A 21947-nucleotide genomic window follows, 5' to 3' on the forward strand; every position below is an offset into this window, starting at 1 on the left:
TTAAAGAAGTTTCCCTCTGATATCCAGAGATACCTCCTGTATCTTTGATGTAACCAGTTAGAGCAATGGAGAGCAAACTGGCCAAGAAACCCCAGTTGAATCGATCGCATACTTGTCTCTGTAAGGCTGCCGGCCCCGCCCTAAAGTTTGCAAGACCAAGCCTCACATACCCTATGCTTAAATATTTGCAAGGAATGTATTAAGCTAACAAAATCTATTCTCCTGCCTTGAGAAATACACCTTAATAACAACCTGGGAGGCCAGGTGTGTACACAGCTCCCCAATACCTTGGCGTTCCACCCTAAAACATGGCAGGCGGCAGAGACACACCTCCACCCTTGGCCTACACATTTTCACTTGCTTTACTTCCTGTACCAGCTCCGTTCCTGAACAGGAGAGGCTTGCTGCACCTGTGTGGACACCCCACGTCCCCTAGCCCACTCAGCCAAGCTCTGTCGACACCCTCACACAGATAGCCTAGGAGTGCACACAGCAGTTGTTTGGGCCTCCACTTGGGAGGGCAGTTCTGGGAAGAGGCTTGCTCAGGACCTAGAAGTAGCTTTCCATCAGTGAATTCCAGGATCCCAGATCCCTTGGACAAGGAAGGGACACTGGCTCTCAAGGAATACATCCCTTGGCCATGGGGATTTTTCACCCCTTGGAGAGGAGAGCTAGGTTGGTGGAGTGGGGGGTTTTCTTGTCTGGGTCTAAGGCCAGTACTGCCTAAGGTCCCTACAGAGTTTATCTTAGGAACCAAGTTTCAGGAATCTGTATAACTAGAACTTTCTCAATAGTAGCTAAATGGCCTTCACTGAATATACACTATTGCATTAAATTTGAATAGCACTTCATTTGGCCAACATTTTTTTAGGCTGAGCTATATAAACCTAACAGTGTCCTTGCTAATAGTACGTTATGTGATTAAAATGTTCTAGGTCTGTGTGGTCTGATCCGGCAACTATCGGCGGCTAACACTTGAAATGTAGCTAGTGTGAGGTAAGAAGATAATTTCTCATTTTATTTCATTTTGATTAAATGTAAATAGCCCAAGGTGCCTACTGGCCCCCGTATTGAACACTGCAGGTCTCAATACTGATAGATAGAAAAAGTGGGAGATCTTCCTCATGGAGTAGATTTCAATCTATAAGTAAGCTTAGAAGGCAAACTGATGCCTCTAAAATTGGTCACATTTCTCTTGAATTTAAAGAATTATTATTCTTTAACAAAATAATCCTCCTCATCATCTGTTTTCTTTATAAAAACTTCTTACTGTACAACATGGGAGTTTTTAATAGCCATATTACTATTGTCAATAGCCACAGATTCTCATGTGAACCTAGATCCATGAATATTTTCACATACTCTGTTTCAGCCTATGGTTGAAATAAATGTGTGTGTCTCTTTTGAATGTTGTTTACAAGTATCAACATCAATTTGGTACACAGCCTCGTTTGTTCTACTTTACTATAGGTGAGAAAGTTCTATAAAGTATAAAATTATCAGAAAAAAAGTGATATTCCAAGTGGTATCATGAATCCAAGGAGAAATACAGAGGAAATGTTTAATTATATGGGTAATTTCAGTCATTCATGCATAGAAATTACTCATACTACCTTTGAAAATAAAAATCATTATAGATCACAAAATAAGAGTATTTTAAAGCTGGAAAGGGCTTTAGAAAGTATAACTTTCAACAGTCCGACACTTTAAATGCACACAACCCTCAGTTGTTTCCATCCTGTACCAGTGTGGGTTCATAAGGACATGGAAGTAATTCTTTTCATACTTACGAAGATCTCAGAAGATGATACTGTCTGAAATTTACTGTCAATTACCCTAGGTCACACCAAAATCTTCACTTTAATTAAGCTACCCCAGCCTTGACAACCTCTTGCCAGACAGGTCTGTCTACTACTGATCCCACCTAACAACCCTTGTCAGGCGTCAAGAACATCATGCCATTTGAAGCTGTAGGACTTAATAGGCCCTTTCAAAGTTTTTATTGTGTTTGTAATTGTTCCACTTTCGAACATCCTATAGAAACTGAGAAATTGCTCGTTAACCATTCACATACACATAGTCCATTAGAGCTGTATTGCATCAACTGCTGCTTTAAGGATGGTAGATGGACCACATTCCAAAGCTCATGTGCTGCAGATCCTGCATTGCTATGTTATGCAAGGCTTGTAGGAGATACCAGGGAAACACTCAAAGATGCTTTGTTTTTCCTCTTAATATAGACATTGCATTAACTATGTGTATAAATATATATATAATAAACATATGTGTGTATCTATGTATATTCCACCCTGTTTATTAATAATTGCTTTTACATGCCAGTCTTCTTCATTCTCTACCAGACTATGAAGTCCTGGAGGCTTTTCCCAACCTCCTTCTTAAGTTAATCCCTCCCACCTTCAATCACTCCCTACTACGTTACTCTAGAATCGAGACTAGCCGTCTATAGACTGAGTCTAGATAACATGGCTTGTTTGAACCTGAAGATAGCAACCTTTTAAAATTTATTTCCATTTTTATATGGTTCACTTCCCCCACTACAATACCAGCCTCTGCAACACTCAGTCTTGTTTACTTCTTACGACACTCTTGGATGTTGCCAAAAAACCATTCGCAAACTTTTCCTCCCTTGGAGACTGAAAAAAGCTTATTGTTTTCCCAGCCTCCCCTGCGACTGTTGGTGGCCATAACCTAGCTGTAGCCCAAAAGAATCAAAGACTATGCTGCTCAATATGGTGGACACTAGGTACATTTGAGTATTTAAATTTAAATGAAATAAAACTAGAAATTCTGTTCCTTAGTCACACTAGCCACAGTTCAAGTGCTCACTAGCTTGTATGTGGCTGGCAGATGCCGTTTTAGACAGCACAAATTAGAGAATGATTCCAACATCACAGAAAGTTCTGTCATCGATACCAATCTAAGGGGAAGTCTGCTCAAAAGCCTTAGGATAGAAATTTTTTTGTGATAAAAAGATACTTAATAGAGACCTCTCTCACTACCCTCATTCCTCTTGCTTTGGAGATGGTATTGTGAGGACATGATATCCACTTGAAGTTGAAACTAGTATTTTGTGACCACTAGGTGAAAAGCCTAAAGGAAAATTCCAAAATTCTTAATAGAAGGAAATGGGAAGACAAAAGCCACTTGGATCACCGAGGTCATAGCTGCCAATCAAGCTTCGTGACTTTTTTTTATTGATGGTGATTATTTTCTGGTTTAAGCCACTGTTACTGTGGTTTTCTAGTGCCTAGAACAGTGCATGGCTTATAGAAGGAAGTCTCAAGTGTTTCTTGACTCGCATACTTTAAATCTTACTCGTCTTTATGTTCCAAGCATCTAAAACAGTTCTTTAAATATATTAGCTGGTGCGTAAAAGCTTTTTTGAATAAAATATTTTGGATAAGTGAGCATAAACTCCCACCCCAAACCAACTGACTTGAAAAGATTGACTAAAGTTTAGTCTTCTAGAAGCAAATGGAAATGCGTAACTTCATGATTGAATTGACAGAAGGAACAGCAATTTTTAGCACTTAAAATGTCTCAGTGACACCTCTATAAAGCCCGTTAATAAACAGACATTCTCTGTTTATTTTTGTATCATTTAATGTTAATCTATTAATTCTGACAGCTGTGGTTTATATTTTTAGTCTTTACATATCATGTCCTAGAATGTGTATTTGGTCATTATCCAGGACCCAGATAGGAACAGCAATAGTATCTCAAATAACCCCCAAGCTTCTTCAGACAGCTCAGCTCCTGTTCTGGCTTAAACGTTAGTAGAAATAGTGACCTTTGACAAGTCACTAAATCTCATCTTTCAAAATGAAAGCTTGAACTGGAACCAGATTTAAAGTGCTTTGATTTTATCCTGCTGAACCATGAATTCTTCTCTTATTTGTCTGCTACGGCCAGTTACTGCAATGTATCCCTATGACAGTTAAATGCTCTTTTTGGATGACCAGAGATCATTCTGAAATTATGTATTCTTTACCCACTGCAAGTAATTACCATCAGTTGTAAATATAAAGAAAAATGAGGCAAAAATTGGCCAGCAGTGCCACATGGGGAATTACCTTGATGTAACAGTCATCTCCATGTACACGACCACGCAGGTTAGCACCGAGGTCATGGAACAGGGAGACCCACAGTCCAAATTAAGATGCTCTAATCACACAGCTTATTATATCCATTTAAAATGCATACTGAGAAGTAGGGAAAGAGATGGGTAGATTAATTCACAAAGGATAGGATGCAAACAGATGGGAGATCACACCACCTAAATATTGGGTCTCACCATATTTATATAAACTATCTGAGCTAATCCATTTGTTTGTCTCTCTCTTCTTACTCAAACACATCATCCTTCTCCACTGCTGGTGTGGTTACAAGGATGAGAGTTGAAATTTGAGCAAGGCAACCCCACTGATTTAAGACATCTAGGGCCGACATCTTTGTTAGAGGGATGCGGGGGCCATGGCAATGGTGCCTGGCCACAATTGTGATTTTCCTGATAAGCAGCTATGAATTTTATTTGTGCTTCTTGGACAGAGGACATGTTGGGCCAGATTGGATGTCACCAATGGATGGCTGATTTTCAACTCAATAAACACTGAGTGCCACATATGCCTTGTACGAATCATAAATATGTGTGTATATACAGTTCTTCTATCCTTTTCTACCTGTGATTTTCTCACTTGTCTTATCGCTTTTATCTGTTCGCCATACATGTACTTACTCTACCTGTTCTTTCTATCTGTGTCTACCCTGTCTCACAAGTTATTTACTTCTCTACTTAGTGTCATCTATTTTTCCTTTTTATTTTTCTGTTATTTTTACAATAGAATTATTTTAAAGTAATATAGGAAACAAATTGCATGACAGATAAAACAACAGACTTTGGGGAAATTTAGAAATATAGTCCATACCAGAGATGTAAATAGCTTCACGACTAGCAGTATCTAATAGATACTAGCTGCCTTAGTATCTATTTCCGAACTGTACATCCCCTGTCTTATTATATCAGCTATCGATGTTATAAGTTTTAGTCCTATGTACCAGCTATAATGATTAAAACCTACAACCAACTAGCAACTTTAATCATAGGCATAGTAGCAGATATGCCAATCATGAAAATTCCATCTAAAAATAATGATTCTTCTTCCTTAGCGTCAGTTAACATATCAAAATTCATTTGTTGAACTGAACAGAATGAGAAGTTATATTCGAAAGTATACATTTCTCAATAAAGTAATTACTATTTTGAATCAACCTCTGGATCAGTATGTTGATAACACATTGAATACCTTGATATTTGGATTTCTGTAATATACTTTTAATACCCTCTTCTATCACTTAGAAGCCTCAAAGATTACTAAATCATAAACAGTTTGGTTATATAAAGTTAATCAAACTTTTAAATTTTAATTTAGATATATTAATTATTTTACTTATGTATTTTCGATAATAGGATTGTTTATATGTCAGTAAATCAAAATGAATGTATATTTTTCTATAACTTTATAGAATGCTGAAATATGGAGAAACGTGCTAAAGTAAAGAGGAAAAAGCATTTACTTTTGAAGTCAGGAGACCTGGATTAATATATTGACTCAATCTTTAGCTGAGTTACCTTAGGCAAGTTACTGAACTTTTTTTTTTTTTTTTAATTTTCATTAGGGTTTATTTGAGCCGAACTGATGACATGATGGGAAGCAAGATCACAAATGCTCACTGTTACTTAACTTTTTCAGGACAAGTTTATTTTTTGTGAGGTTTAATTTAAATTTAATATTTAATATGATAGCATAGAAAGCACCTAACACATGTTTTGCATAAGATAAGTGATTACTGTTAGTTGAACTCGAATCAAGCCATTGCCTCATATTCCAGATGAAGAAGGCGAAACCTGAAGAGGTTAAGTGAATGTGTGTAAGGTCAAACTCTCGATTCACATGAAAGCCTGAACCAGAAAGCTGAGAACATTTTGCAGGTATAACTGATGTCCCTTAGAAACATGTAGCCAGACTTTCTGATAAACCTGGTTCTGAGTTATGATTTAAACAAGTCGCTCACTGAGTATGTGTTTCCCTGCCTGCAAAATCGAGGGACTAATAATTGCCCCTACATACTAATAATGTAGGAAAGGTAGAGAAGTAATGCATGGGACAAACAGCCTGTGTAATCCTAACATATAAACAGTATAAATTACAAAAGCATTTAATCTTTAATAAACTACGTTACAATTATATACATCAGCTCCTTTCATCTCTAGGTCTCTAAATTCCTCCAAAATTAAGTGCTGAGAACATTCTTAGACAATTCTTAGTTTACTAGCAAAGGAAAATGGAGAACTGAGGCAATTTTACCGAAAACTCAGGAGAAAGCAAGCCCATTATTTCCACACCGCCTGAATTTAATAGTTCTATTTGTCCAAATAATGACCTCAATTGTCCCTATCCCTTTCCGAGTGAATACCCATCACCATACAGATTAATATCTGTACACTCTGAGTTCAGTTTAATATACAAGAGATGTTCTTGAGGTATATTCCATGAAAGGAAAGCTTTTGTCTTGTTTATTACTATATCCCCAGCACCTGAACAGTACCTGGCATACAGTAGGTACTCCATAAATGTGTGCTGAGTGAATAGGTGAATGAATGAACAAATAAATGAACTAAAGAATGAATAATACTTTTCTGCTCATTAGTTTGTCTTTTCATGACTACAAATCACCATGACTTGATTGTTATATGGTAACTTAAGCAAAAGTTTTCTTTATGAAGTCACCTCTCAGCTCAGTTGACTGTGCACTGAAATTTCTCATACTTGCACTTAACTCTTAAAACTATTTGCATATTTTATACTGTCACTGCTAGATTAAAAATGGTAAAACCCAAGCCATCTGACTCTAAAGTCTGTTCTTATTAGGAAAAGTTACTCATCTGTTTGAAAGCTTTTGACTATAAAAGCTGCGTATATTAAGTTCTAAATCCACTTAATTAGCTTCTCTAATCTTCTGATGGGAATATATAGTCAAAACAACTTGTCTGGCAACTTATTAATATGGACATATATAAAAAGGGGAGAGGGAGATTCTGTCGAGGGCCCTGTCCAGTGTCATGATTCGCCTCTACTTGAGAATCTCAGAGATTATTGGTTACTCAGTCAGCTAAGAATATGTTCTGCTTTTACTCTTCTTTGCTTTGTGTATCTGGCCCCCAACCCTCCCCGGCCCATGGTAGGACTCTGAAAGGAGGAAGTCAAGAGTCAGCTATTTCTTAGGTCCCTCATCATAACAGCGTGAAATTCTATAAAAACGATTCCTATGTCGTCAAAACTATTTCAGGTGTAAGTGATAGAAACACAACTCCAATCAACTTAAACACAAAAAGGAGTATATTGGTTCATGTAAATAGGAGGTTGCTTCAGGCATGGCTGGATCTAGAAGCTGAGGCGATGTCCCCACGTCTCTCTCCATCTCTTTGCACTGTGTGGGTGTTGTTCTCTGGCAAGAACTCCTCACTCCATAATTGGAGAGCTGCTGGCTCTCCTTACATCATCTTCGCATGGTAGAATTCCAGTGTAAGATAAAATAACAACAGAACAAACCAGAAACGTCTTCTCTCCCAGTGATTCCAGTGAGGGACATGATTGTCCTGTCTTGGGTCACATCCTTGAAGGATGGCTGGGGTCAGTGAAGTCCTCTGACTGACCTGGACTGGGTTGAAAATGCACCTCCTGCAAAAAATGTCCAGTGGGATGAGTTCTCCAAATACATACTTCATGGCAGGAAACAAAACAAAACAAAACAAAACTGTCCACTGTACTATTTTCACCTCTAATAGTATATCACATAGTCAAAAAAAAAAGGAAGGCAAAGTTACAAAATGTTAATCATGGTTATCTCTGGATGGGAGGCTTGCAATTAAACTTTAATGTCTTCTTTATATTTTTCTTCATATTATTTGTTATTTTTATAATGTACATAAATTACTACTATAACTTTAAAGTTAAAAATTATTTTCAGAATTTACTCCTTTTATTGAATAAACGAATGAAGATTATTACTGAGTTTATTGTGTAGAAAGCACTCTTCTGAATGCTGAAAGTAAATGAAATGAATAAAACAGGCTTGGTCACTGCCTTCAAGGTATTCATTGTCAGATAGAGAGAACAAACATACTCATATAATTACAGCTGTGAAGCTCCTTAAACTACTTCAGCAAAGGATAATTGCTATTTAAAACTTACCAGCTCTTATTACTCACTACTTATCACCAAATTCCTTTTTTTCACAACAGAGGGATCAGATATTTAAATATAAAAATATAATTATAAAACATTTGAAATCATTTATGTATGTATATAATCATATATGTGTGTGTGCACATATATATCATAGCAAGACAAAAGCTCAAATTGATAAATTTTATCTCATAAAATTTTATATTCTGCCTGAAAAAATCCCATAAAAAAATCAAAAGTCACATTGCCAAAAACTGTGCAACATATATAGTAGCGGAATAATTTCTTTACTATATAAAAATACAAATCAGTAAGAAAACTTTCAACAAGTAACTGTATGAAGAACTATCTCACAGAAAGAGAAAATAAAAGATGGACAATATGAAAGGATGCTCAGCCTCACTAGTAATTATAGAAATGCAAGAAAAACCAACCAACAAAAATTGAGATACTAATTTTCACCCATCAGATTGGGAACAAAGAATTAGATAGTATTTGGTGACTTCCAGGTATAGAGAAGCCAACTTTCTCCTACAAGGCTGGAGGCAATACAAATCGATACGATTTTTATTTTCTCTTTTCCTCCGCTTTATTGAGATATAATTGGCATATAACATTGTGTCAGTTTAAGGCATCAACATATTTATCTGATACATTTATAAATTGCAAAATGATTACCACCAAAGTATCAGCTACCACCTTCATCCTGTCCCATAGTTACCATTTCTTTTTTGTGGTGAGAACATTTATGATTTACTCTCAGCAACATTCAAGTATATGATACAGTGTTATTAACTATAATCACCATGCTGTACACTTGGTGCAACTTTTAGTGTTATTAACTATAATCACCATGCTGTACACTTGGTTGCAACTTTTTTGTAGGACAATTTGGTATCATCTTCCAAAATGATTAACAGCAAATGCCATTGATGTAGCAATTCCATGTCTTGGAATTTTCCCTTCAGATCAGTACCTATATGTGTGCAAAGTCAGCACACATGGAGCACTGGTGCTTTTTTTTTTTTTTTGTAATGGCAAAAGACTGGAAATAACATGTATGTCTATTAACAAGTCGAATAAACAGAATGGGTTTGATAAATTTTGTTAAACCACAAGTGGAAGGCACTTCACCTCAAGTGAAGACTTGAGGAAAGAGGAAAAGCGGGTCTCCGTGTGCTGATGTGTAATGATCTCCCAGTTAAGTGAAAAGAGGGCTAGATCCTCATTTCTATAAATGTGTGTGTATGTGTGTGTATCGGTGTGTTTCTGTGTCCTGTGTATACATGGAGTATCTCTAGAAAGATATAAAGAAACTTAATACTGGATATCTGACCTCATGGGAGAGGGGTGGTGGTGAGGGGAATTACGTTTTCTTGTGTACCTTTTTTATTATTTGATTTTTAAAAAATTCTGTACATGTAGTTACTTTTAATAAAAAGATGAAATTATTTAAAAATTGACAGCAAAAATTGTAAATATATTTTTCAATTTTTGGGCATCAGTAGAGGACAAATCGTCAGATTATATCCTATTTGTTCCAGGAAGAATCTCTTGAAGGAAGCTTCTTAAATATGTAAGTGTAAAAATGTGATTATGTAAGCATAAAAACTATGAAGCCAGGAGGTACACTTTGCCCTAAAGAAATCCTTTTTTTTTTTTTTTTAAATGGGTTAACCTAAACTGCTCTTTTAAATATTTCTTCAAATGTAAATCAAGTCACCTGGAAAAAGGTGAGTAAATTTGCAGAGGGACCAAGGAGATTCTTGAGATCTTAGGGGCAGAGACTCTGAAGCCCAGGACCCTTCTGATGGACGGACCTAGGTGGTCTTGAGGGAGTTCTGTTGCGAGTAAGTAACATTTTAGCTAAACTCAGGGGGAGACAGCTGCCTATGGGAAGCTTCTCCTGCTGGAAAGAAAATGGAATATTTGGCAAAATGAGAAAAGACCAATTTGTCAGGGATTCAAATGGTGGGGTTATTGAGCCATGGGATGAGACTGGTAAGGCCGGCAAGGGTAAGATCCCACAGGGGCTGTGGCTTTGTTGATTAAGGGTGTTGCTTTTCACCTTAGTAATAGTTGGAAGCCATGAAAGAGTTTAAAGCAGAGGGAGGTTGCAATTAAAAATTGTAGTTGTATATCCTTCTTTTGGCTCCTATGTAGAGATTGGAAGGGCTGCACAAGAATAGTTTCTAGGAAATGATTAGGTGTTTTTAGCCAGAGATTAGAGATTATGCTGGTAGGCTGATGGGAATGGAGATGAAGAGAGGTGGGTATATATGTGAACGATATAGTTTTTAAGAAGCCACGGACTCATTTTTTGTGGTGGTTTGGTTAGAGGACGTAAGGGAGAAGGAGATGTCGAAGATGATGCTGCCCCGTTTTGTGGTTTGCCTATGTGCGTGAGGATGCCGTTCACTGAGCTGGGCAACCCGGGGGAAGAGCAGTTTGTATGGGAGGATGATGGGTGCTGCTGGGGCATGTCGAGACTGAGGTCTGTTTTAAGCACTGAAGTGAAGGTGTTGAATGGGCACTATTATAGTCTGGAGTTTATAGCAACAGCTAGAGACTTTTTTTTTTTTTTTGGTCAGAGCATATAAATTTTATTTATTGCATAGATGAGGATGAGACTTCCTAAGTAAGAACAAATGATGAGAAAGGCCAAAGGATGAGCTAGCATCTGTCTTAGAGGAATTCAGCTTTTAAACTTTGAGAGAGAAGACAGCAGAGAAGGAATAAAAGAGGGAGTCAGCAGCAGAGAAAGAGGAAAAAGAGAAAGCAGAATGAAGCCAGGATGTGGCATTTCAGAAACTAATAATATAATAATAAGTGACTGGTGGTAAAACAGTATGATCGTTTAATTTCTTCTTGTTTTACTAGGTTAATTAGATGGCTTAGTGACAAACAAAATTTGAAGAAATCTTTCTTAATCAAGAACAATGTTTTAAATCAATGCTTCTTAAAATGTTCTTTAAAGATAAATATCTAGTCTGATTCTTTACAAAATCTCCAGTGAAATTTTGACCTGTGGCAGAAGTAGGTAAAAATACGGGTCTGACTTCTAGAGGAAGTTTGTTTGTGATTTTTTGTGTTCAACAAGCTAAGCAGGGGTCAGCAAACTTTTTCTATAAAGGACCAAAGATAAATATTTTAGCCTTTGCCAGCTAGAGGATCTCCATTACAACTACTGTTAGTGAAAGAAGTGCTAGACAACACGTACGTTAAAGAGCACCACTATATTCCAATTAAATTTCGTTTACGGACACCGAACTTGGAATTTCATATGATTTTCATGTGTCATGAAATGTCATTCTTCTTTTAATTTTTTCCATCCATTTAAAAATGCGTCTACGGCCATGCCGCCCTGAACAAGCCAGATCCTGTCTGATCTTGAAAGCCAAGCAGGGTCAGGCCTGGTTAGTACTTGGATGGGAGACCACCTAGGAAGACCAGGTGCCGTAGGTGTAAAAAAACAGTTAAAAAATAAGGGATTGTAAGCTGACAGGGTCCTTGCAATTTGTGAGGTCAACCAAGGATTGCCTCGCCAAAAAAAAAAAATAAAAATAAATAATAAAATAAAAATAAAAAAATAAAAATGCAAAAGCCATCTTAGCTTGTAGACCTTATAAAAATAGGTGGTAGGCTGACTTCTGCTCTAGGTGATACCATCACGGCAGGTCTTGACTTGAACTGTCACCCCCTTCTTCCCTCCACCCCAAAATTAATCTAGAAAATAAAATTTCAGTTGTTGAAAATGAAAACATTAAACCCTGGTGAACAAAAAAATCTGGCAAATATTGGAGTCCAGTTCTTCCAACATTCTTCTTTAAGGCAATCTTAGTCTGTACCATCCCAGCAGAGATGGCCGTATGCCAGTGGTTGATCAGACATAATGGTGACAGCTCCGATAAGGCTTCCAACTGCAAAGTCTCGCCACTCAAGCTGAGGTCGAATCAGAGCTATTGTCAGGAAGAATGCTGTACGTCAACCCATGCGTTGCAAAAACCAGCACAGAGCTGATTGTTGAAGCGGATGTTTGAAATGTAGTTATAAGCACGTAGAGCCATTTTGAGAATGAGCCTAACCCAAGAATTTCCTCAGTGTGAGCAATGACGTCATGCAAATTTCTTCTGAATGTTTTACATTCAAGATGCTCTCATGACCCCCTTTCAGAAAATCAGTATTATTTCTCGATAAAGTACATTCTTTATCTAAAACTAACTCATAATGGTGACTTGAGATCAAGCCTTTATTTCATTTTCCCAGTCTTTACCTAATTTGAGACATAGAAAAAAAAAATGAGATCTTCTAAAAGTTATTGTGTAATAAGATCAGTTGAAAGACATAAACATCTACAGGCCCTACAGACTTCGATAACAAGAGCACAATAAAAATCTGTAGTGCCCAGGCTTTCCAAGAAAAATTCTCAAAATTGAACCTCAGACTAGTAGCTAGACTCTGGAAGCTGAAGGAAACCCCTCAGCTGACAAAGAGCTAAGATAGCTGTTTCCCAAGAAAACTCTTCCTCAGCCACTGCATTGGGTTGAGCCCATTGCTCAACCGCCTTTAGTCTCTGTCGAGACTACTCAATGAATTTAAGGCATAACAACTGCTAGCTCCTCATGTTGAGAAGGTTATTGAAAACAAGATGGATTTTTATCCACTCAAACGAGCTTTGGAGATGCCCATCTTGATCTCCTCATCCTTGGCTTGAAATTTAGTCCACAGCTTCTGTGAGATGATACATCATGGCAAAAGAAATCTTAAAGCTCTCCTCTGCAAAACCTGCCCCTCTTTGTTCTGTCCTTTCCCGCCCCACCGTATGAAGAAAAAGAAGACAAAACTCTCCTTGTCAGGTATGTTTCCGGAGTTGCTGATTTGGGATGAGCTGAGTTTGGATTTTATTACAAGTAAAAATACTGTGCTTACACAAAGAACAGAGTTGGTGGCTCCTTATATGGAGTTTTTTGTTTTTTTGTTTTTTGTTTTTTTTTTTAAAGGAAAGTGAACAGGGAAAAGCAGTGGTTTGGAAGCATGTTCTGACTATCAGGGAGACTGAGAGGTTGTCCAAGATAAATACAGAACAGACGGTCCGATAATTGGGAAGCTATGGTCTGTTAATGCGGGAAGATTGTCAAGGCGAAATGCTAGGTTAGTCAGGTAAGTCAATGGAAAGGGGATGCTTTGAGAGGCATTCACATCAACTAGGATATTCCTTCACTGGAGCCTTTAGTTGACTTGGTCCAGGAATCAGTAAGGTTCCATTTCAGGAGTTCTCCCATAATTTCGGGACCCCAATATTCCAGGTGAATTGGATTCTAAGCTGAAATGCCAGCAGCCTTGGGAAAGTTTGGAATTTTTTCCTCACTTCAAGGGTAGGTGAAATGTATATTGCATGAATCTTATCATGAGTAGGGGTGAGCATCAGCCATTTTGATACGGTTGCTTAAGGAGTGACACTAGAAATTTAACTTTTGAGATTTTTCCCACCAATATAACTATAGAAAAATAATTTAGGACCTTCTAAGTGTCTCTAATTCATCATCTGTTGATATCAGAAATATGGTATAGAAATATGGGCTTAAAGCTAAGAAGTAGAAGCAATAAACTCTAAGCCTTAAACCACTGCTCTGAGGGAGGATGTTTAATAATGCTTATATCCGTGACATACCTCAGTAATGCTGCTTAGCACAAAGGGAAAAAATTCTGAGTTCTAAATAACTAGGAGCAAGCATGAGGTGGAAAGAATTAAATGAAAAACCCAACCAACCTTTTACTACAGTTGATGATGAGTCTGCATTAACCATGTGAACTTTGAACAATTACAGATGCAAAGAATGTAAGTTCGCTGACAAATCTGGATATTATCTGCAATTGGTAAAACAGCCTCTGACTAAGGATATGAGAATTAAGGAGGGCCACAGTTCAGGAGACACAAGAAAAAAAGATTGCCAGAACACCAAAATAAAGAGGAGGAAAGACACCAACGAATCATCTTCGGACGTCTCTTTTCTGGCATCTTAACCACAAACCTGGCAGACTAATTAAACACAAATGGACTTGTGGGGGTGGGGAATAAATTTTCTTTACCTTTCTAGGTTCTACTGACTGGTCTAATCAAATCAATATGACACAGATTAACAAGAGAAAATAACCAAATTTAATTACATATGTATACCAGAGAACCCCATGTATGTGAGAAAGTCAGAAATCCCACATACATGAGAGGTTTAAAGACAGACAGAGAAAATGAGGCATATATGAGAATCTGAGCTAAGGATGAGGTAAAATGCCTTGGGGCTTCAGAGGAGAGGAAGGTCATTTGCAGGACGATGAGAAGAGCAGATGTTCAGTAGTTAGGTGTTTGCACTGCCATATAGATAGGTCTTAAAATTTTATTTCTGGTAATAACTTATTATGAGTGAGGTCTCCGATTTAGATTTTTAAGGGAGAGTTAAAAGTTTCTCTTGAGCCCACAGGATACTGATTGCCTTCAGTTTAAAATAATCCACACGCCAAAGTAGCACATCTTGGTGAGGCCTATCCTGAATCTATGTGCATATAGAATCTGTCTGTCTGTCTATCATCTATCATCATTATATAGCTTATCTACCTTTCTATAGATTACTTGAAAACAACTTTTCCGATTTGAAGATTAAGGTTGAAAACTGAAACAACACCCCTTACCCACAGCTTGCTCATTGAGGAATTAAAATGCCTACTACCCTCGTTCCCTACAGCTGTTTACCTTCACATGACTTTACTATTCTACTGTCTTCATTGGTGTGACTATCAAAAGACCCACCAATTCTTCAACGGAAAGCATCAGCAGACAGTTTGCACCCTAAAAATTCTTTGAATGTCTTCCTTCAAAGAGTTTTGCCTTGCTATTTTCAGCAATCCTGGACCATTAGTATCCTAATCTTTACACAATTCTCATCAAGCGCTCTTGCACTGAAAGACCCACCTTGAACTAAACTTTCAATTCTCATTTAATTCTGACCCGGTTCCCTTACTAAGACCTTACCAAAGCTTTGCGGAGATTGTATTCTCCGTGAACAAGGTAAGCAATACACTAAGCTTTATCTCATCCACAGGTTGTGTTTGGGAATATTCAAAGAGCCAGCGTTCAGCAAAGTCTTTTCTAGTTGCTTCGTATAGAGCAAAATTGCACTTCTAGCTTTCAAGAATGTTTATGAATGACCAGTTTGTGCTGGCCTCCTTAAAAGATATATTACTGAAACTTCTCCCTACATACCAGAAAGACAGCTTCATTGTAATCTTGAGAACTATATAATGGTCTCAGTAATTTTGGTATAGGAACTTTCAAGAATATATGGCATATGATACTGTTTTTGTAGGCACATCATGAACAGGATTGTCTTCCTTCTCAACCTCATGTTCATTTATTACAAGGACTCTCTCATTTCTGACCCTCTAGAGATTCATCGTTGGGTGAATAATTGAGATCACCCAATACATGATATGAACTGGCCCTGCACTCTTCCCAATGGATTTCAAAGAGCGTGTCCCGTTCAGGTGACCCTGCTTTTGACAGAAAATACCATGTACATTTTCGTGCCTATAAGCAAAGAATTAGTACAAGTATCTGAGCAGAATTATAGGTCTCAGATATTAAGGAGTATATGATTCCTACTAGTGTATGTTTCCTGACTATGTGTTAAAAACCATCTCTAGTATTTATAGCTGAAATGGTATGATGTCAGCAATTTGTTTCAAATGGTCTGATGGGGGTTGGAGAAATAGGGTTTATGAATGAAATAAAATTAGCCTTGAAGAAGATAGTTTTAAAGATAGATGATGGATGTGTGGGATTTTAGTATACTGTTCGTTCTATTTTTGTACACATTTGAATATTTTCATAATGTAAAGTGGAAAAAAAAGTTGAGATTTATCTCAGTTCATTCAAGAGGTCAAATCTGATATAAAGAGAAACCACTTAAGGGATTTATAGTGATTTAAGAACAATGCTGAGGCTCTAGAGAGAAAAAAAGAAAACTTAAAAAGAACACTATGGGATCTTCGAATCTTTTGTTAAATTTCAATTTTTGAATGAAAGAGTATAACTCAAAGGTTTCCCAGCTTTTGTCTTGTTACCTAGTGTTAAGTGAAGGACCAGATTTGAGTTGTTTTTATGGCACAAGATGATAGTGTTCAAGACGTTCAATTGAAATAATGTTTTACACTACAGCAGAGGTCTTGAAACTTTTCCTATAAAGGCACAGATAGTAAACATTTTCTGCTTGGGAGGCCTTGTGGTTTCTGTCACAATGGCTCAACTCTGCCATTATAGTGCAAAGAGAACCATGGAAAATATGTAAACAAATGGGCACAGCTGTTCCAATAAAGCTTTATTCACAAAAACAGGGAACAGGCTGAGTCTGACCTTCGATCTGTAATTTGTCAACCCTGGGATCAGGATATGAGTGCTGGAATTAGACAGATCTGAGTCTGTATCCTTATTTTTCCTAGTTGTTAACTCGGTGACGTTGGGCAAATCACTTAACCTGAGCTTTAACTTCCTCATATAAAATGGGGAATTATGGTGTTTGTCTCATGTGACTGCTAAGAATAATAATATGGTACACGGAAAGCACTTAGTTAAGTGTCTAGGGTTAAAGCTCAGGGAACTCTTTCTAGCAAACCTGGATTCTGAAAAGAAAACAACAAACCAAAAGCAAAGCAACAATGCAAATTAGTTCAGTTTAGAACGTGTTTATAAACTGTTATTGTCACATAACCATCACTACATTAGTCTCTAGATGTTTAAAATGCATATGCTTAATAAATCCAGTCTTGGATTTTGCCTGCAATCTATGTCTGCCACTTAAAACAACAACAACAACAACAAAAAAAAAAAACGACAACTATATTTTCCATTAAAAAATAAAGCTACCTTCAATTTTCTGGCTTCTACTCCTTTCTTCATCTCAAACAATGCTTCTGAGATTCCATCTTCAAATTCCTTCAGCTTCTGGGATATAATTTGCTTAGTCTTGGGGACTTAAGTTCACTTAAAGTGACTATGTGCCCTTTTTACTATTTTCTCAACTATCTTGGGCTATAATTCCGTTTTGTTTTGTTTTTTAAAATTGGACCATTCCAACTTGAAGAAGACCAAATAGAAATATTTTAGTGTTCTATCACCTTTTAATATTATAGTTTTTAAACAGAAGACCTATCCCATCATTTTCTCTTGCTCTAAACAGTTGAAAAATCTATTTCTGTCATCTTTAATGTCTTTAGATATCTTCATTCGCTTAGTTTTTTTACCTTCCTGACTGTTCTTAGAAGTTTTCTTATTCTTTTATATTCGTCTTACAGTCTTAAAACATCACATCCTGGGATTGACGCATCTGTAATTCCACGCAGGGCCATATGTCATACCTCTTGACCCATTTTTAATAAATGGTATTTGTATCGAAGGGCAATTTGAATCAAACTGTTAATTTCCATAAAAAATGAGTAAGATTTTCTGATATTTTGATAAAATGCTGTTCCCTTAAATAGCCACATATTTAGACGTTCTCTCAGAAAGACCGACGAGACTGCCTTGCACGATTTGTTTTTATGCTTTTAATTCAGTTGCTTTCCCAACTGCTACAAATTCTTTCATTGTTGAATATGTGGTTCTGCTGGATAATGTTAGTTGTATCAGAGAGTAGTTGTCACAATTTTGGTGCATTTTAGGGAATTTCGGTTTGGATCGCCCTTCAAATACAAAATTGATGCTACTGACCCGCCATTAGTAGGACACGGAGTTTGAGTTATGTCCCCTGTGTTGGTGATGGATTGTGCTGCCTGAGCCAGTGGCACTCCCTTTAGCATTACCCATTGTGACTAATCGCATGCATTTGCAAGATGATTAGCCAAGGTTAGGGGTACAGTCTGTGATTATGAAACGGATTTTTTTCTTTATGTGAAAAATTACTAGCTTATAATAGCATTAAATTATAATTTTGCTCCATATTGTAACCAATGGTAGGTTGTTAATAGCAATTCGTATTCCTCTGACTGTTTGTGTGTTGTTTGAGAAATAGTTCTTTTTTTTTTAAAGCCTACTGCATGAGACATAGTTCTTGAGCAGAGCCCTGTCCCATCCCCATTTTTCTCCCATTAAACACAACTTTAAATGTACCAATTTTACCGCGAAGGAGCTAGAAGTACATTTCTTTATTTGACTAATTGAGTGCTTACTGTGTATTAAGCTCTGTTCTAGTGCTGGGGATAAATCAGTCCTTTCTTTTCTGGAGCTTTTATTGTGGTAAGGGGAGGACAGTATATGAGTGTGTAAATAAAGATATAGGTAAGATGCTATAAATGAGAGGAGTAGGTAAACAAATACAGAAGGAAGACAGCGTGCTGGGGAAGGAAAGCGTTGATACTTTATAAGGTAGTTAGGGAAGGCTTCACTGATAAGGCGACATTTGAGCAGAGACTAAAAGAAGCAAAGGAGCAAAACATGTGGACATCTGGAGAAAAGTCTTTCATGCGGATAACACAGCAAGTATGAATGAGAACCTCTTCTGTCCCTTTTTTACTTCCTGGCCGTATCATCCCTCCTGTCTCCTGTGTCAAAAACCTAACAGTCATCCAGAACTTCCTTCTCTCTGATACTCCAATTACTAATCATAATGAAATGAATAATATGGAGATTGATAAATGTTACATCTAATCAGAATAACTCATTGGGTAGGTATGGTTTTATTTATCTTATAAATAATAAGGGCAAAACAATTTATGAGCTCAAAAAGCAAATAAATGGCAGAACCGGGAGTGAACCCGGCTCTTCCAGCTGCAAACCCAGTGTTCTTTCTACTGGGAAATGTCGCTTTGTCATTCATTTACCAAATCCCCGATTAGTTGTAAATTCGGAAGCATCTCTGCATTCTAATCTCTCTTTTCTGACCTCTTTGCCGTGGACTTAGTCTAGAACTTGATTATTTCTTCCCTGGATATTAAAACCTTGTCCTAGCTGGTTTTCATCCTTACTGCAGTTTAAAATCATATTCTACCAGGGTCATCTTAAAAATCAAAACCAGTTGCACTGTTGGCCTTCTTAAATACTTTACGGGCTCTGTCTGCGTGTAAAATCAAGTCCCATCCTTAACATTTTGATACTCAAAGTCCTTTTCAGACTCCAGCGTAATTCCAGTTTCAGAAATCTCCAAGCACCTTTTGTTCCAGATTCCAGACTTGCCTTTTTTTCCACCGTTGTTCAACTTTTTTCTCAGAACGCCCTGCCTTCTCCCTTCTAACTATAAGAGTTGTCACTGTACTTTAAGATTTCGTTTAAATGTTACTGCCTATGTGTAGCTTTTATAAATTTAGGTAAAGCCAGTCTCTCTGTCTCCTGGGCTCTTGGGGCTAATTTCTGCTTATTCTTTATAGCTCCAAGAGTGGACTGGAAGATCCTTAAATACAGAGACTGTCTTGTTTATCTTTGTGTTCCCTGTGCTACCATAATGAGATAGTCTATAAATATCTGTTATCACAAGTGACAAAATCTGAAAAATGTCCAGGTGAACTGTCATTCTATGAAAGTAGGCTATCTCTTCATTTTGCAGATTTCATTAAGGATGGACCTAGTCATCTTTGTTGAGGTACACCTAAAGTATATTTTGAAACTTTTCAGAAGGTGGAAATATTTTTTGCTCTTTCATTAAGAATGAGTTAGATAGACTGAATAAAAGTAGTAATGAAGTTACATATTTTACACCAGTGATAATTTAAAACTGGTTAAATGTCATACCATCAGCACTAACTGTAAGAAGTAGCTAATGAATTTGTTAGAGCCTAGATCTGTGGAAAGTTCGCAGTGTTTAGGGAAGGCTAATGAAGACATTCCGGAGGTCTTGAGGTGGTTCTTTTTCATTTTTCTTGCTTTTGACATACTGCAGACATCACATGCTACTCGTTTTATTCAAATCTGTACAGAGGCTAAGCCACGTACAACTGACATTATTATCTATTGAATGTTTCAAGTCATCTCTTGTCACCAACTTATTTTTAAGAATGGAAACAACTGAGATAGTTTTGAAGTTGCCGTAATCTTGTTTAGGTTAATTTATCCAGTAGTACCTTAAACATGAAATTTTTTTTTTCTTTTCCAGAAAATGATGACAATAATGATGTGTTTTACAGTTTGTCGAAGGCAAAGAAATTTTCCTTAAAAAGAGTTACAATGTGCATTACTTTAAATATGAATGCATTTGTACTAATTAAGCAAGCTGAGAGTAGTAAGAAAATTTGTGGCTCATACGTTAATTTCTGGACAAAATATAAAAGTAGTCAATTTTTTGTTGCACAATTTATTTGACGTTTTCATTGCTTCCCCAGTATCCATTCACCTATTCTCAATAGACCCTGACCTCTATTTAGGATTTCATGTGGTTTTAGGGAAAACAATAACTGCATCCATTAGCTCTAGGAATAGAGCATATGACCTAGACCAAGCCAATCGGAACAGTGCTCTCCTCTTGTTACTGTGATTGGTTTGGGAGTTGACATGTGACCACAGCTAGTATCATCAGAGAGAGGGAACTCTAGGAAAGCCAGGACCTTCTTTTGCTTTGGATGGGATGACCCCCAGATGTGAAGTCTAAAATTCTGGAAGCCCGTTTGTTTTCTTAGTAAGGCCCGCTATGGATAAGAAGGGCTCATCGAGAAAGAAAGTGCTGAAAGAATCACAGCAATACTGAGATACAGACGTTAGATTTTAACCAAGCAGTCGTCCATTTTCTTCTGTGTGTGCCTTATCTCCTAAAGCCTGAAGCCTGCCCTACTTCTTGATCTGTCACATAGAGCAGCCGATAAATCTTCTTTATTACTTTAGTCGCTTTGTGTTGAGTTTTCTTTTACTTGAAACCAAAAACATTCTAATATATCCGTCTTAATGTGTAGCAGAGTGGATAAGATTTGTTGACTACGAAAAATATGTTTTGGTATTTATATTTGTATACAAATGTGTTTGATCCACAATGTTGCAAAAAAAATAATAAAATTACCTTAGAAAGTTTTAACTTCCTAGACTACGTAGTCAGGTTTGCTAATCAATTCTCTTGCTCAGTGTTCATTCTGGCTTCTTTGTTTGTTAGAAAGACTCACCCATGACAAACTCAGAGTAGGGATTTCAGAATTGGTCTAATTATATTGCTTGTGATATATGATAACCTGGATGCATCCACAGGAGTATCAGGAGCTCAGCTGAAATGAGAAAGAGAGCTGAGCTGCCAGATGTCAGGTAGCTGATTAAAATAACAAGCCCAAAATAAAGGAGTTAAGTCTTTAATCATTTACTGAGATTGTATAAGAAAGACACAAACACCAGAGGAAGTGCCAACTCCTGTTCTGTCATGAAATGGAGCACTGGTCCAGGGCCAGGTGGGTCAGTGCGGACGTGGGGGAACCCCTGAAACAAAAGGCTCTGGCATTTTTATGGACCCCAAGTCAGGGAACGAGCTAGAGATAGAAAAGTACTGGATACTGAGATTGGGGGAAACTAACTGTCTTCAAGGTTTTCCCCTTCACCCAACAAGGAGGCCTTGCAGAGGTGCCTGAAGAGGACCTCGTCTAAAGGCCTCTGATAAAGACGCCTAAGAATGTAGGAGCTTGGGCGGGGAGTGCAGATAAGCATAAGAGCATGGCCAGTGAGAGGCC

At 37.3% G+C, this 21947-nt stretch overlaps 1 protein-coding gene and 1 pseudogene across 1 annotated transcript in view; both read left to right on the plus strand.

Moving 5' to 3' along the window:
* The first annotated feature begins 935 nt into the window (after positions 1-935).
* The window catches only part of LOC105295503 (cytosolic beta-glucosidase-like), a 196983-nt gene continuing 175971 nt past the window's right edge, over positions 936-21947 (plus strand). Inside the window, 1 exon segment of the mRNA XM_023534119.1 lies at positions 936-996. The gene's annotated coding sequence lies outside the window, so the exon portion shown is untranslated.
* Positions 11614-11732, plus strand: LOC111743962 (annotated as a pseudogene).

The sequence above is a fragment of the Pteropus vampyrus genome, unplaced genomic scaffold (genome assembly GCF_000151845.1).
Source record: "Pteropus vampyrus isolate Shadow unplaced genomic scaffold, Pvam_2.0 Scaffold5, whole genome shotgun sequence".
Classification (NCBI taxonomy): Eukaryota; Metazoa; Chordata; class Mammalia; order Chiroptera; family Pteropodidae; genus Pteropus; species Pteropus vampyrus.